Source organism: Columba livia, chromosome 2 (assembly GCF_036013475.1).
Source record: "Columba livia isolate bColLiv1 breed racing homer chromosome 2, bColLiv1.pat.W.v2, whole genome shotgun sequence".
Classification (NCBI taxonomy): domain Eukaryota; kingdom Metazoa; phylum Chordata; class Aves; order Columbiformes; family Columbidae; genus Columba; species Columba livia.
Window position 1 is genome coordinate 88,540,428 of NC_088603.1, and position 16,573 is coordinate 88,557,000.

The window sequence follows — 16,573 nt, forward strand, 5'->3', positions numbered from 1 at the left end:
CGCCGCCCGGCTCCCGGGAGGGGAGAGGGGCCGCTCGGGGCGCCCCTGCCGCAGCCCCCGCCGCGCCGCGCACCCCGCGCTGCCTACGCGCCTTGCGGCACCGCCGCTGCGGGCCTCGGCGGGCGGGGGCGGGGCGGCGGCCGGCAGGCGGCGGGAGCCCGTCCCGCAGCGCCGTCCCGTTCAGCTCCGCTCCGCCCCGCGCTGCGGCAGCGCGGGCAACGCGGGCGCGGCCCTGGCGGCGGAGCGGGGTGCGGGCGGTGGCAGCGGCACCCGCGGGTGGCGGGTTGGTGCGCCGAGAGACGCCGCCTCGGGAGAGACCCACGGGTCGGTATTGCACACCTACACGTGTGTGTATTGCACACCTACACGTGTGTATGCGTGTGTGATCGCTCACACGGCTAGCAAATTATATACCGTCATACTTAAGAGTTTAGCACACGTTTATGTAGTAGGTATGCATCTGGAATATTGTGTCCAGTTCTGGGCCCCTCAGTTCCAGAAGGACAGGGAACTGCTGGAGAGGGTCCAGCACAGGGCAACAAAGATGATTAAGGGAGTGGAGCATCTCCCTTATGAGGAAAGGCTGAGGGAGCTGGGTCTCTTTAGCCTGGAGAAGAGACTGAGGGGTCGTCTCATTCATGTTTATAAATATATAAAGGGTGAATGTCATGAGGATGGAGCCAGCCTCTTCTCAGTGACAACCAACGACAGGACAAGGAGCAACGGGTACAAACTGGAACACAAGAGGTTCCATTTAAATTTGAGAAGAAACTTCTTCTCAGTGAGGGTAACAGAGCACTGGAACTGGCTGCCCAGGGAGGTTGTGGAGTCTCCTTCTCTGGAGACATTCAAAACCCGCCTGGACGCCTTCCCGTGTAACCTCATCTAAGTTCCTGCTCTGGCAGGGTGATTGGACTAGATGATCTTTTGAGGTCCCTTCAATCCCTGACATTCTGTGATTCTGTGACAGAGTGAAGATAGGTAAAAACTGTATGGTCATGTGTAAGGACATTGCTGCATTTAAATGCATCTGTGTATATGTATTTACTGTGTATACATCTACCCACCCAAACACACAGAAGTGTATGTATAAAGCAAATACCTATAAAAATCGATATGTAAACATGATTGAAAATTATATATAAATACATACATGTGCATAGGAGAAGGTTCTTCACCCAGAGGGTGGTGGAGCACTGGAACAGGCTCCCCAGGGAGGTGTCACGGCCCCAAGCCTGACAGTGTTAAAGAAGAGACTGGACAAGGCCCTCAGACACATGGTGTGAACTGTGGGGTTGTCCTGTGCAGGGACAGGAGCTGGACTCGATGATCCTTGTGGGTCCCTTCCAACTCAGGACATTCTATGATTCTATGTATTTGTGTGTTTGAGTATTTCCGTACTTTTTTGTGTTGGGTATGATGTGAAAATCTTTGTTTCTTCAGCACAGCAGATACACATATCCCATCCTTCTTAGACCTGCTCGCCTCCAGACCGGGTAGGTCCCCACCCTCCTGGGACTCTGTAGCACAAGAAGGAAAAGCAGATTCTGAAAATCTCTGTCCCCACAGCCTTCTTTACCTTCAGATTCTGGAAAAGAAAAAAAAAAAAGTGCAATAAATGCTTTGCATTGGGGAACAGTGAAGGCAAGGCCCAAAGTGTGATGACATCTGTTGTGCAGAGGATGTTAAGCAACAGGCACTATACGCATATAGCAGCAGCATATTCCATAACACCTTTCCCAAGCAAACACCCCCTTCGCCAGGGCCATCCTAAAACACTGTCTTTCATGGTTTTGAGGGGTGGCCTACGTTGGAAAATGACTGATCTGCTTCTGTAAAGATCTCCAGAGAAAACCAGCAGGGTTTCTTGCAAGCTATCTGCAAGGCACGTTATGTTTTCATCAGAAACTTGGTAATTGACTCGCTTCCAAAAAAAAATATGTTTGGGTCAGTTCACTTTTGAGCTTTTTTTCCCTTTCTTCTTCCTGTTAGTTAAACTACTTAATTTTACCAATGGGTCCACATTCAGCTGGTGACCATTCACCAGTGACCATTGTGTCAAACTGTGAAATGTGGTCTCTTTTCCAGGCTTTACAAGTAGACCAAGTGACAGAACAGCCTGATTTACCACAGATTAAAAAGCTTGCTGTTTTTAAAATCAAGACCCTGGAAGTAGAATTATATTTGTTTTTCAAACATAGAATTATTGAAGGCTCAAAATCATCTTAGTAAAATTGTTGAGAAACCTTACTACAAGGTTGTTCTTAATTTATTTTCTCAGTTTGTGCAATGCACACAAAGCTGCGAGCTGAAAGTAAATGATGGCCCAAGAAACACAGATGCCACAACACTGTCCTTGTTTGCTCCTGCTCTCCATACTGCTGTCCTGCCCAGTGCAAAAGCTGTTCAGTGTGATAACCCTGGGGGTTGCTTTGATCCTTCCTTGTGTGCAGATACCTGAGGTCTGTTGCAGAAAGTATTTGCTGAATTTTCTACCCTGAGAAGATCTGCTTGTGAAATACTGTTGACAGAGTGTTTCCCTGGGGGTCAGCAGTCCTGGGGAATGTGAGGTGGGTGGGCTGAAGCTTCTGGGAATGTTCTGTCCTTCTCATCTTCCTCTCCTACCTTCCTTCTCTCTATAGCTCACCCTCCCTGAGCAAATAAGGAACCTTTAGTTTATAGGATGTTGGAAAGTGTGTCCAAGCCTTCCTCCAGTAACCTTGTGGAGTTCTAGAGATGCTGTCTCCCCAGAGCTATTGATGGACTGTCCATGGAGCTAGGAAATTTCTGGAGTGCAGACAAACTGCACTTTGTGGTGCACGATGATTCCAGATAAGAAGTAATTTGTGCTTTGTTGGGCAAATGACTTGAGCAGGACTTGCAGGAGGAGAAGCTAAGGCACAGAAGGAAATTTCTGTTCCTTTAAATAGCACGTGGAGAAGGGCACAGAGAAACCTGATGGGACAGGTCAGGAGGCTGCTCCTGCTCTGGTGCAAAAGCTTGAAGACACAGAAGCTTCACCTGCAGCTTCAGTCCTGGTGGGCAGTCATGCACAACAAGGCATTCAATGGTTGTCCCTGGCTGAGTATCTAGCTTAAGACAGGATGGCTGGGCACAAATGCTGTAGTGAACCACAATGCAAATTAGCAACTCGAGCCTTTGTATTGGCTACATTAATGTTTTAACCTTAAAGGTGTTCTTGTGACAGTTGGGAGCAGGAGCCACTATCATAAATTTAACATGATGGAGGTTATTTACCTGTCTTATATAACTGCCAAGGTATCTACCCAGTGGTGAAGCCTCAAAAAAGAGCAAGGTCTCTGCAGAGGGAGACCAGAGCCAAGCAGCCTTCCACTGGCCTTCCACTTCCAGCCATGGCCTTCCACTGTTGTTTTGTAAAACGGTACAAGATTAATGATGGGAGTGATAAGAAAGCTATTTCAGTGGAGTGGAAGGTGTGATAGGTGTGCCAGGCCAAATGGTGTTCTGCTGTGGCAGGGGACTGCTCTGACCGTGCTGAAAGTAGTGAAATCTGGTACATTCTGTGTCTGTGCTGTTTGCAGGGTAAAAAAGCTGTAGTGATATAGCAAACTCCTCTTTTTCATGCCCAGGCTTCCTCATCAAGAGAATTAGTTGGTCAGTCCAGGATGGGCTCTGAATGGCTGCAAGCCTAGCACCTTAAAGCAAAATAGGGAGTAAAACAACTTGCAGGGGAAACTCCCATTATATCATCTAGACTGTCACCCCTGTATTCATTAACTGACAAAAAACTCTGAACAAATTTTCTCCATGATCTCTCTTAACAGGTTCCTCATAAATTCTTTTCTATAGTATCTCACATAGTAGAAATATATGTATTAACTCTGTTCATTATTGTAATTGTCAACATTTTGCCAGGTGCAGAAATCAAACTGAACTAGCCTGCAATCCTTCAGACATGGACCTGCCTTACAGCAGGACTAACTGATCCACTATGGTACATAAAGACATCCTGGAATGATGCAGTGACTTCAGAATCAGGGAGGTAAAAGGGCATCTGGGTATGAAAGCCGGACTGGACTCTGGCAGAGATTTCTCCTACATATTTATCTGGAGAGCTGCTTTTGGGCTCAGCCATTGTACACTGGGCTGTGAAACAGGACAGTGCTCAAAGCTCAGGTCTAGCAGCAGCCCGCAGACTGCAACTGATGAAGGGCGTCTAAGACTCTTCTTGCAGTAGAGAGGCCTCTGTCACTAGCTGAAGATTCAGGGCTCTGAACTCCTATTGCAATACCAATTTGATGTTGTTTTGACCTAGCAAGAATATTGAATTTATTTTCTCCTTCTTTTTTTTTTTTTTTTTTTTTTTTTCCTAGCAGGAATGCTGGCCAGTGATTTTCTAATTTTTACTGAGTTTGCATAAAAGAAGCTACCTGGGGCTCAGTGAAAAGCTCAGATGTGTATTGTTTGCTTCCGCTTAAATGCAGCAGAATTTTAAGGACTGAGCTTATTAGAAAATGTTACTTAAATTGAACAAGTGAAAAGAAGCATTTCTAGGATGATGAGGGGAACCAGATTCACGTCTTCTTGGGAGAATAAGAAGATCTTGTCTTGTTTCGTATAGCCCAGCAAAGACTTAGTGGGGCTGTGGTAACACTTGATGAATATGTTGGAGAAGTAAATGTCAGAGAGGGAGATTGGCTTCATCACATGATCAAATGGCTGTACAGTGAGTAATCCTGAATATATTTGGACTGGAATTCTAAAGGCTTCCAGCTATCTGATGAATGAAGGGCTCAAATACTCTCCCAAGCACTGGAAGCAGTAGCTTTCAGTCATGTAAGATGGAGCCTGAGAAGCTTATGGATATAATTGTACAACACAATAGAATAGGAAAATGCCTGAAGATAGAAAATCAGGCTTATATTGTGAGTCCTTGGGCATCTGATGTGTCATTATTCCCAAATGTGTGAGAAAATAGATTAGATCACTGTCAATTTACATTATAGTTATAATAATTCCATGCCTCAGGGCTTCCACTGCAGCTGGGGAAGACTTTATTTTATTCCTCTTGGTGCATGATTTGTCCTCTACTGTTTTTTTTTTTTTTTGCCTTCCTCTGCAGTTCTGCAGATAGATTATCATTAAAATATTAGGGCTTATGTGTACTGCTCGTATACTCAGGATTAGACCAGCCTCTAGACCTGGAACTCCAAGGGAGTTATTTACCTGTATCAGCTTGGTAGGCATCATTGATTTCCTTTATAGAATGGACACAGCCTGCTTCCTAGAATCAAATGGAGTTTTAGTGAATTCTTTCTAAGCCTGCAAACACACATTTTTTCAATACACGAGATATTTATTAATCTCTCCCTCCTTTGCCTGACTGAATTGTCGCAATGCTTACTAATATCTTACTGGGAACCCTTGATTATTCATTCCTTGGCTGTCTCCTTTGACCTTCCAAAGTGAGAGCATCGCTTATTTTTACAAGGGTATTCAGAAGAAAGGTATTTCCAGCAACAAACATCAAGAATGAAGAAAGACACGAAAATGCTCAGCCCTGGAATGCAAAAGCCTGTAGAGGTGCATGTGCAGTCCCTATGTTGCTTGTTGACATATCCTCCAAAGTTACCTTCCTCTCAGTGTAAGAAGTCCATCTGGCCTTTCTAATCTCTTTCACTCAGTTAGATAAACAAAATACTTGAGGTAACTTCTGCTCTACGGACATGATTAGCCCAGGTAAATGCAAAGGATACCTGGGTAAATGAATAAATGAGGTAAATGAACAGCCATTATACCACAGCAGCAGTTTTTGAGAAAGCAAGGGAAGCAATATCCCTGGAGAATATGATTTGCTGTCTGCTTTTTAAGCAGAAATGTTCAGGAGAGGCTTTTTATATTCATAGTGTTCACCTTCATGTATTGCTACTGACTGACGGAAAGAGATTTGCATCCAGGAATTCTGAATTGTGGAACTTTGTATCAGGGTTGACCATCTCATATACACACACAGGTATTTTTAAATTCAGGCACTCATACACAAATGCAAGATATGGCCAGTAATCCTGAGAAAAGCCTTACTGTGAAGCACAGAAATCACTCATAAATTTAACAAAAAAGGTACAATGCGTCCTTTACCTTGTTCCACCTTCAGCCTCAACATCTTCTGGTCACGTTTTCTTCTGACACTGTGACCTTTACAGTCATTCTGTAGCTACTCAGTGAGGAAGCTGTATCTCTTGGAACAGTTGGAAGAATGGTCACTACTCTGGATGCAAAAATTCTTGTTTGTCATTGCTGACAGTGGCATTCTGAATTTTCTGGCTAGAATTTCTGAAGGTGGGAGATGAACTTTTCTGGGCTGCTGCATATAACCAGAGAACCAGGGCCATCAGCTCTCCTGCATTTAACTGAGGGAAAACAGTATCCATCTAAGCCATAGGTAGCTCTTTTTTTTTTTTTTTCGCAGGGTCTTCAGCTAGTGAGGGATGGTTCTTCACTCCAAGAAGAGTCTGGGAGATGTCCTGCATCATCCACAGCCTGCTCCATATGAAGCTGAGGGGAGCTGCCAGACCTGTCTCACTACTCAGTGCACAGCGGCTGAGCCTGAAAGCAACACTCCAGGTGCCCCAGTACTCTGGTGCACAGCAGCAAGGGACACACAAATGCAGCTTATTACCAGCTCAGAGCACCGGGTTAGCCCCCAGCTAGACAAAGGCACTAAGACTCTAGGTCACCTCTGTAGCAGATGGATGTGAGCATGGACCACACAGAGTTAACACAGGGAAACAGTCCAACTCATTGAGTCCAACCTTAAAGGCAAAATGCTGGAATTTCAGTAATTCAGTCTCAAATATTTGATGGTGCCACCAAATAATTTTTGGCTCCTGAAGTTTTAAAACTGCATCACAAACCTCTTGCTCACCTGAAGTGACACAAACAAGTTCAATAGTACAAAGTACAAAGTCATGTGCTGAGGGGCCAATGATAAGGAATTTTTACGTAAGTCTGGAAGAGATAAAGAAAGAAGAGTGTGTTGGTAGAAGGGATACAAGGATGTCTAGCAGAGTAATGGAGCTTTAAAAAAAAGGCTAATATGACTGAAGATGGTGCTCGGTGAGGTACTTTTAGTAAAAGTGGGGAAGTATTGGAACCTTTGTATAAGATGATGATAAAATCACATTTGGATCCCAGAACAATACGCTCTCATCTTTGATGCTTGCTAAACACTTTTGCTTTGACTCGGGTCAATCCTTTCTTTACCTTCATGTTCCCTTCACTCTCACCATATTCTCTTATTTACCTCTTTAGAGCATGCAGCCGTAAGAAAGGTGAATTGCAATACATTAACAGGTCATGAACTCTTCCTCCTTTTTCCTAAGATCTTAAAATCAGCATTGTCATCACAATAGTGAGAGGCACGATTTAGCTTCCTGTTTCTCAGTGCCAATTATAAATACCAAGATACTACAGAAGAAGTTCAAGAGAGATGATAAAAGATTAGAGAAGATAAATTCTTTAAAAAATAATTAGTTGCCAAATTACTGGCAATGGCTGGGTGCCTTAAAAGTGAAGAATGTGAATTCATACAGACTGCCATAGACTATTGCCAGGAGCTGTGATCAAGTCCTCACACCCTGATCTTTGAGAAGCTGCTGCTGCCACCAGCTGGTAGTTCATTGGTCCATGGCTGGAGACATGAATACTTGGTTTAATCGAAGAAGTCCCAGGAAGACAGGTATGCCCTGAAGGAGGTCACATCTGCAGAAAGTTACAGAAATATTGCTCCAGCCCAAAGCACATTTTGGAATTTGACGAAAGACCTGTACTATGTTAACAGGACCAACCAAAGATAGCATTCACAGCAGTTATCCATGGGTACAGCTAGAACAGCAAGTGTACTAAATTCACAGCATTGGTCTGCAACTCTGGTCCTTTTTATTATTAGATGACAGTCAGGTGCTTCACCACTTAAGTTCCAGAAGTACATTTTGGGGTGGCAGCTCCTTTGTTCTCCAGAAGTAGAAATGGTGGTTCCTTGCATGCTTCACTGCTGCTTCTGCAGAGACAATGTAATGAGGAATCTAGCGAGCACTGTGTTATATACCATGCAAAGAGCAAATGATTTGCTGCCCTGTGGCTGCAGTCATGGATGCTGTAAGAAAAGGGCTTTTGCCCCAGCTATGGGATCAGTGCAGGTCAGTGGTCCTTTCCTGCCCACTCTGTATACGTGAAGATGCACACAGAGATTGTGGATTATCAGCAGTTGTATACATAGTTGTAGATCGGTTGCTGAGTTTGTCATTAGCAAGCCAAAAAATGGAGGCTTCTCTCTATTAGGTTTAGCAACATCATGCAATTTCTTCTGCAGTGTCTTCTGCAAGAGGACAGTAGGAGCAAACCTACTTGAGTTCTGGAAGCACCAGAAGGTACCACAGTCACTGGGCCGCTCTGCACTTCACAAGATGTTTGCCAGGACTGAAATGGCTGTATTACAGGGCAAATCTCAGCGGGCTGTGTCATATGTGGTTGTTCCTGTGAAAGCTAAGATGTTGTAATTAATGATAGAAGAAATCAGTAACTTCTTTGGTTTTTAAAGAATACTACTTTATCTGGATATCCGAGACACAATGGATGGACCCCAGACATCCTTGTTTCCAGACTAAGATATGGGTTTAGAAATAGAAAATCTTATTGGGTTTAAGACGTGCCTTCATAGCAGATTAAATTAGGTCTGTTGTAGACCTAAACCACAAATACACCAGTGGTGATGCACAGTGCTTGTTCTAAACACAACCACTGAGTCATAGCTGGCTGTCACAGCAGAATCATATGCAACACTACTGCCTTCACATTTTGCCTGACTTATGGTGCCTGAACTTACTGAAACTGTACCCCAGAAAGACTGCTGGGACAGCATGGCCACTAGGCATTCCTTAGAGGGGTGAAGATGGCAGTGTTCTGAGGTTTTGTGTGAAGACCTCTGTTGGGGAGCAGAAAGGAAGCAGTAAGCATGGAGAAGAGCCAAGCTACATGGTCTGTGAGATGGTCATCACAAGAGAGGGCTTTTCCTTCTCTGTCTTTTCAGCCTTCACAGTACAGAGAGCCGTCTGAGAGCCTGTGCTACTATTGCAGCTGCCCTCTTGGAAACCGAGGGACACTGAATGACCATGAAAGCGGTGGTTTTATAATAAGGTGTTAAGGGTGTACATGGTATAACCTGAGCCAGGGCTTGTGGAGACATCCAGGGACACAAGGCCTTTTGGGATAGAGTTGGACTAGTAGGCTGAGCAATGCAAATCTGACAGAATCTCATCCATACAGTTTGGAAAAAGAGGACCCCAGAGCAATCCCTTATGCCAGACTTCACCTGGAATTTGTCTCACTCAGGCTGGCCCAATCACTCCAAAATCACTTTTGGGGACAATGTGGCAGACCAGATGATCTGCTCCCAGGGTCACTCCAAAACAGGATTTTATTTGGCAATATTGCCAGCAGAGTTCCCCAGGGGACTGCCACTGGCATAATTTAATAGTTTTATTGACGATCTGGAGGTAGATATGAAATTACAAATAAGAGTGTACAGAAAGGCCAGTGAAGTGATAAATGGTGCGGAGGCAGACTAAATTGAATAGTTGTGTTTGTAAAATAAATGCATTTTAATAAAAACAATTTGCAAAGTCATCTTCACTAGGAGGAAATCATGCAAGTTCATGTAACTGGAGACTATATTTCCTATAGCGACGAACTTTAAAGGAAATTAGGGGTTGTAATGTACTGGATCAGCACAGCTTTCTGTGGAATCTCATGGCAAAGAGGAATTCTGCAGTCCTGCAGTGCATCAACAGGAAAGGATGCAAGAAGAGGGACCAATACTTCTGCAGAGATCAAATTCAGATTTTGATGTGCAGGTTGTCCTCTCTTTTCTGATGATATTTTAAAAGTAGAAACACTGAAAAAGCTGAAAGTCATTAAAGACAATTACATAAAGTGTTCAGTGTGCTTAATTTATTATATAGAAGTCTGAGAGATGCTTCAATTATTTTATTAAAGAACATAATAGATACCTGAGAACAAAAATAACTAGACAATAAAGCATTTCTTCATCAGGTAGACGAAAGTGTGGAAAGAATCAATAGCTATAAATTAGAGTCTTCCTCAGGTGACTTCTTTAAGTAAAATGTATTTGAAGACTGGATGCTGGACATGAACAGCAAAGTCTATTTCCAGCAATGCAGGCAGATTGTAAAGAGGAAGGGAAATGAACGCACGAGAGTGTGAAGAATGAGTTTAAAATTGAAGAGTTACTTGAACCACCTCCAAAAGAATAATGGAAAGAGAGTCTTTAGCTCAGTGCCTGAATGCCTGCCTGTCTCATAGTGCCTTTCAGGAAGGAATGCCTGCTTAGATTTATACATATATACATATATATTTATGCTTGCTGATTCTAGCCTCTCCTGCAGGACATCTGTGCAAACCCCAAGACTATTCCCAGCCCCAAGGACACGGTGCCAGTAGCTGCACACTGGCTGCAACCATGGCTCTGCACAACTTGGTTGTTTAAATGCTTTTTGCCACAGAGTATAACTGTGAATGCTAAGTGATTTTTCTGATTTTCTGTTTTGTACTGGCTTGAACCCACGTGGGCATTACTTCTTGTACACCATGAATAATAGATCTACCTTAGAAAAATGAAGAGTGACAGGGAAGGGCACAAACACAGGAACAAAGGCATCCATGTCGTTTAACTGTTACAAAGGTACCCAGCCAGCTTTTTCACCTGGACAACCAATATTCTTCCAGAATTGCTTTCAGGTACATTTCAGGAGTTTGAATACAAACAAGAGCTGCTCTATGCCAGTGGGACTCAGTGCTGAAGAATGGTCCAGGTCCATTTCATTTGCTAGCACACATCTGGTCTGGGAGTCTTAGTAAATCTTACTGCCCAGGATTTTCCTACACCTTCTTTCCTGCATCTCTGGTAATGAAAAAAGTATCAGTTTTAAATACAGTGCACTAGTTATTCTGAGTTACAGAAAAAAAAAAAAGGCAGCAATAGGCAAATCATCCTCACTTGTTGGTATTATATAATGAAAAGAATAGTTTTGTAAGAGTGCAATATCTATACATATTTCTCACACCCATGGGAAAAAAAAATCACATGAAGCTACTTGAGAAATATTGAAAGCAGCTCTGCATTTCAGAAGAATAGATCTTAATTTTGCTTTAAATGACATATGGCAGCAATATGGATGTAATATAAACTAAGTCTGATGAATAAGATTAATACTCCAAGGGAAAAAATAAAACAACAGATAATTATCTTGATTTCTCAGCATATTTGAAAAACAAAATTAAGAGTGATAATTTATGGGATATTAAGAGTACCATGACATAAAAATTTTCAGTATTGCAGATGTAGATGAATTGTCATTACACTGTGGAAATAATATTCCTGTCCTGAAACATATATATGTCTTTTGCTGTGTCTTGCTGATGTCCTTGGGGAGTTGTGAGAACAGACTGTCATCTAATATCCTTTACCATCAACAGAAAGTCTTATGGGGCTCAGTTATCTTTGGATCAGGTCCCAGAACATCTCAAGATCTGCGGGACTGGCAAGAACAAAATCACTGCATGAACAAAATCCTGATCCTGCTGCTTCTTAGATAAATAAACTTAGATGATTTCAGTAAGACTGAGATCCAGCCATGATGCACAAATGCATCATCCTGCTAATTTGTGGTAAGATGTGTATTATTTCAAGTCATTAATGAGCAAGTTGCTAAATATCAGATCTGCATGGAAACTATAATGACAACTCTTGTTCAGCTGAATAACGGGTTTCTTTTAATTGTTTATTGTATTGTTTCACATTTCTAATGCACTAAAATGTGAAAATACAGCATGCTTCTGAGTTGAAAAACATTCTAAACATAAATACCATCAACCTGATATATGAAGAGCAGGTAAATAGTACTCTCTGTGCTGCTCACATCTGTCTTCTCTGCTTCTCTTTTGCTTATCACCTGTTGTAATTAAAAGAAAGCAGGGTAGCTGGCTCATAAAATGGAGTTCTTAGGCAGATGATGCTCCCAGTTAACGACCTGAAATTTCAACCTCCGTTTCTGGGTCTGCAGAATGAGAAAGAAGTGATCGGTACATTAGATACAATCATGCAGAAGAAAATACTAAGTCAAAGACAAAAACTGAGAAAGATGAAAGGAGAGAAAACATACATCACTGGAAATCCATGTGTTTTATCTGCTTTACTTACTTCTTCCAATTTATTGGCCAGCCACAGAAAACAGGAGCTGGGAGAATCACAGTTCCAGAGATGGACAAAGAGCTGAATTATTTGTTGCTTTTTCTATTTCTGAGAAGAAAAAGTGACAATACCAGTGCTTTCAGTAATTAATCTTGTGCCATATTATACTGGAAATGTCATTTATCTGGAGTATATATGCCAGCAAATAAGAAAATGGTGAGTTGAACTTTTTCCACACTTGAAGGCCACACAGACAGTCTCAAATCGACCTTTTTATGCTCTGCTTGGTAAGAAAGCACCATGCAATCTGTGTACATCCTACACAGCACGGGTCATTCTTCGACAATTCAGGCAGGCAGGACCTCATAACAGTAACCACACAGATGCAGATAAAGGCTCCGCCTGGGCCAGTATCCTGTGCTCAGCAGTAACCAGAAGCAAATGCTAAAGAACGAGGACAAGAAAAATGTCTATGAGACCACTCCTGACTATGCTCCTGGCCTTGGACTACCTTCAGTTCACAGGATTTCCTGAGCCAGGTGTGGTTTACCTACCTCTCTATGACTTTCTCTACCAAGCGTCTGTCCAGTTTCCCCTTCAACCCTGCTAAGCTTTTGCTGTCCATAGCATCCGTTGGCAAATAATTGTACAAGGCTGTTAAACCTTGTATGACAAAAATCACCTCTTTTTGCATGTTTTGAAGCTGTCTTGCATTGTCTTTAATTTGTTGGCCAATAGTCTTCGTGCTGGAAGACAGCCGAGGCTCCAGACCGCTCATGGCTTTGTGAATGCAGCAAAGTATTGGTCATAGCTCTCATCAGTGGGCTCTGTCTCAAGCTGAAGAGTCCTTGTCTATTAATGTTTTCATAGTACAGAAGCCATGTCACATCTTGGCTATCCTTATCTGACTCTTTTCCAGGTCTACTCCAGGGAACCAGAACTGCACACAGTATTCGAGGTTGGGGTGAACTGTGGGTTTATGCAGTAGCACAGTTATGTTTTCTACTTTATTCTCAAATTCCTTTCCTAACAATCCTTAACTTTCCATATAGCTTCTGACCACTGATGAGCACGGAGCCGATGTTTCCATGGAACTTTCTATTGTGATCCTAAAGTCCTGCTCCTGTATGGTGATAGTCGAGAAGCCATGAATCTTCCTGTGAAACTAGGTTTTTTTTGCTTGCTATGTGCATTGCTTTGCATTATCTGCCTGAATTTCTTCTAACACCTTGTTGCCCAGCCACCAAACCTTTTCAGGCCCTTCTACAGTTTCCTACAACCTGTATTCATCTTTACTTTACCAAGTAACTTCCTCATAAGCCAATTTTATCATTGACCCTTTCCTGGGTCATCTGTGAACACATCGAATACCACAATTTTCAGCCCAGTTCCCTGTAGAATTCCTCTAGGAACAATTCTCCCCTGCAAGAATTTTATGTTTGCCTCTATCCTGCATTTCCTATGTGGTAATCAATTTTTTAATCAACCTAGGATTTCTCCCCTCATTCCATTGCTTTTGTTCCTTAAAAGACTTTGGTTAAGGATTTCACCAAAAGCTGATGGGAAATTCAAGTAGATTGTACCAATTTAGATCACTTTTATCTACATGCTTGCTGACCCCTTGAAAAATTCATTAGAGGTTTACGAAACAGGATTTTCTTTTACGTAATCAGCGCTACTCTTCCCAAAGGGGTCATATTGATCCACATGGCCTCTCATTCTATCCTTTATTACAAAGCCTATTTAACTGCCCAGTGCAGATGTCCAGCTTACAAGCCAGTAATTGCCTGCTCTCTACATGGAAATCAGAGTAGGAGTGCAATATGGTTACATGAACCATGCAATTTTCTTTCTAAATCTTGCTGTCTCTACGTACCTATTGTTTGATTATTTGCCAGACTTCCTTTTCTCTCTTTTTCATTCAAACACAAGTTTGTTTGTTTTAATTTTTACTCCAAACAGGCAGACACTGCCCAACTTGGTGATCATGAGACAAATTTAACAACTGGCAATATATTTATAGCAATTTTTAATCTTAGAGGCACTGTACACATTTATCTAGCAAAATTCATCAATCAAACCTAACTAGCCTACTAAATATAAATTAAAGATGACATGGACATCTCTACATTACAAATATTTCTGTTAAAATCTTGAAATCCTGGGAGTTCTGCTGTCCAGAGAACATTCTATAGAAACAGGGTGATCATAGGGTGACAATACTTGTCAAGGCCTACACCGATTAATTGCTCTTTGCAGCCTAGGATTGTTTTCACAATTTCACATTTGCACAGCACTATATTTTCCTTAATATTTAGTGCTTTTTACAGTGTCGAGGGTTTAGATTGTGGGGTGACAATAAAACCCTGGCAGATGTATTGTTAACCTCCTCGCCCCTTCACTTCCCCTTCAGCCTCTTCCCCACTTCCCACTCAGGACAGGCGATCGGGAGGGAAAGAAGGACAGAGAGAAGAGAGTTGGAAAAATTAAAAATGTTTTCCCAATGCTACTAATAAGAATAAAGAAAAGAATACAAAATATTCAAAACCAATCTTGAAAGTCTCAGCAACTGCAGAGCCGGCACCCAAAGTCCTGGATTGGACTCTGCAGCCAAAGAGAGCTGGATTCAGTCTGTCACTAGGCCTCAGTTCGCAGGGACGACTAGAAAGGTCCTCTCCTAATGTGGGCCACAAGGAAAAGGGACGAGATCCTCGTGATCTCCCACTTTTATATGAAGTATTCACGTGAATGGAATGTTATACACAGTTGGTCAGTTTCTTGGTCACCTGTTTCTAGTTGCCTCTCTCGCGAGATGTCCATCCATGCTTATCAATAAGTTTGCATTCCATTGCTAGGCTTACCAAAACATGTGTCTGGTTCTCCAGGAAAATTCAGCTAATATGAAGGCTTTAGCTGACAGGCAAATTCACTGAAAGACAAACTTATTTTTTAACAAAACCAGGACATACAGTCACTTCCTTTTTAGTTTTGGGTTAGCATACTTAATCTTATGAACTTTTGAATAGTGCTTTGTATTTAGGAAATATACAACTTTCAGCTACTGAACTTGCCTGGTAACCCAGAAGAGAAACTGACCATTACAGGGTTTTTTGCTTTTTGTTGTTGTCATTGATATCAAAAATGAAAAACAAATCAAAACAAAACAAACCCCAACCTAATAAAAAGAGACATCCAATAAATTTAGAATTGCTGATTTCAATGTTTCTCATTGTGGAAAAGAAATGGTTGCAAGTTATAGCTACAAATGCATAAAATGCATTAAAACTGTTGATTGAATACCATATCTTATTTCAAACATTCATTCAAGTCCTTCGTTGTGAATCAAAGCATCAGATTCTTACCTGCTGACATTGCCGGACTGGTCTTCTCAGATTCAACTGAAAAGAGACACACTCGAAATAATCTATTTATAAAACACACAGTTATTGTGATGTGCTGTGGGAATTCAAGCATGTCAGATAATCTTCCCACAGGGAAAATTATAGCTGGATTATTTAATATAGACTGATATTTTGTCATTCTCCAGATAATTCCATCGTGGTTTTTATTATCAAGTGAACCTCTTTCTGTTACCTCTTCTATTTCCTACACAATTTAGAAAAACACATATAATTAGCAGATACAAGGCAGGTAGGGAAGAAGATGAACCTTTATCAGATACTCAGTCACTGGTTCCTTCCTTTTTTTTTTTGTGCTATGCCAAGCTCTGCCTTCCCATTGCTCAAACAAACTTAATCTCCACACAAAGTAGAACAGCCACAGGGACTGAATGGACCCCACTGCCAAATACATCCTAACCTCTGAGGCCAAGGCTTTTTGTAGGCTCTGATCCTTGTGGACAGAAAAGAGAGATTGGAATCCTGGTATCCCGAACTCCGGGTGTGCATTTTTGTTACCAGATAAAAGGGAGGTCTAGGGGCTGCCTTTGTGAGCGTGGTCAGGTGTGGGCTGAGTATCTCTACTGATCAGACATGAGGACTGAGACAGGCAGAAAAATATCTGCCCTTTAGATCTATGCGGTTACCCGAATCCCAGTTCCATGCGTGACCTCTACCCGTGAGTTGGGTCCTTTTGTGGTAAGGACTCCACAGAGATGATCCCTCACCCAGAGCTGGTACCAGCAGGCAGCAGTGTTCAGCTGTGGCTACTGAGGCAAGTAACGTAAGGAGGAATTTGATGGAATGCAGTGAAGTGATAGGACAGTCACAGCCAGCCCCACCTAACAGTCAAGGGCAGTGTGAGAAAAAGTACATAGCCACCTTTTTGAAAAGCTTTCAAGAGGGGAGTGGGCTCTGCACTACA

At 42.3% G+C, this 16,573-nt stretch overlaps 1 long non-coding RNA gene across 1 annotated transcript; it reads left to right on the top strand.

The window, feature by feature from the left end:
* The first annotated feature begins 184 nt into the window (after window positions 1-184).
* Window positions 185-11,761, top strand: LOC135578567 (uncharacterized). Its single transcript, XR_010470352.1, has 3 exons — window positions 185-324; window positions 1,799-1,912; window positions 6,452-11,761. It is a non-coding gene; the product is annotated as an uncharacterized LOC135578567 (long non-coding RNA).
* Window positions 11,762-16,573: the final 4,812 nt, after the last annotated feature.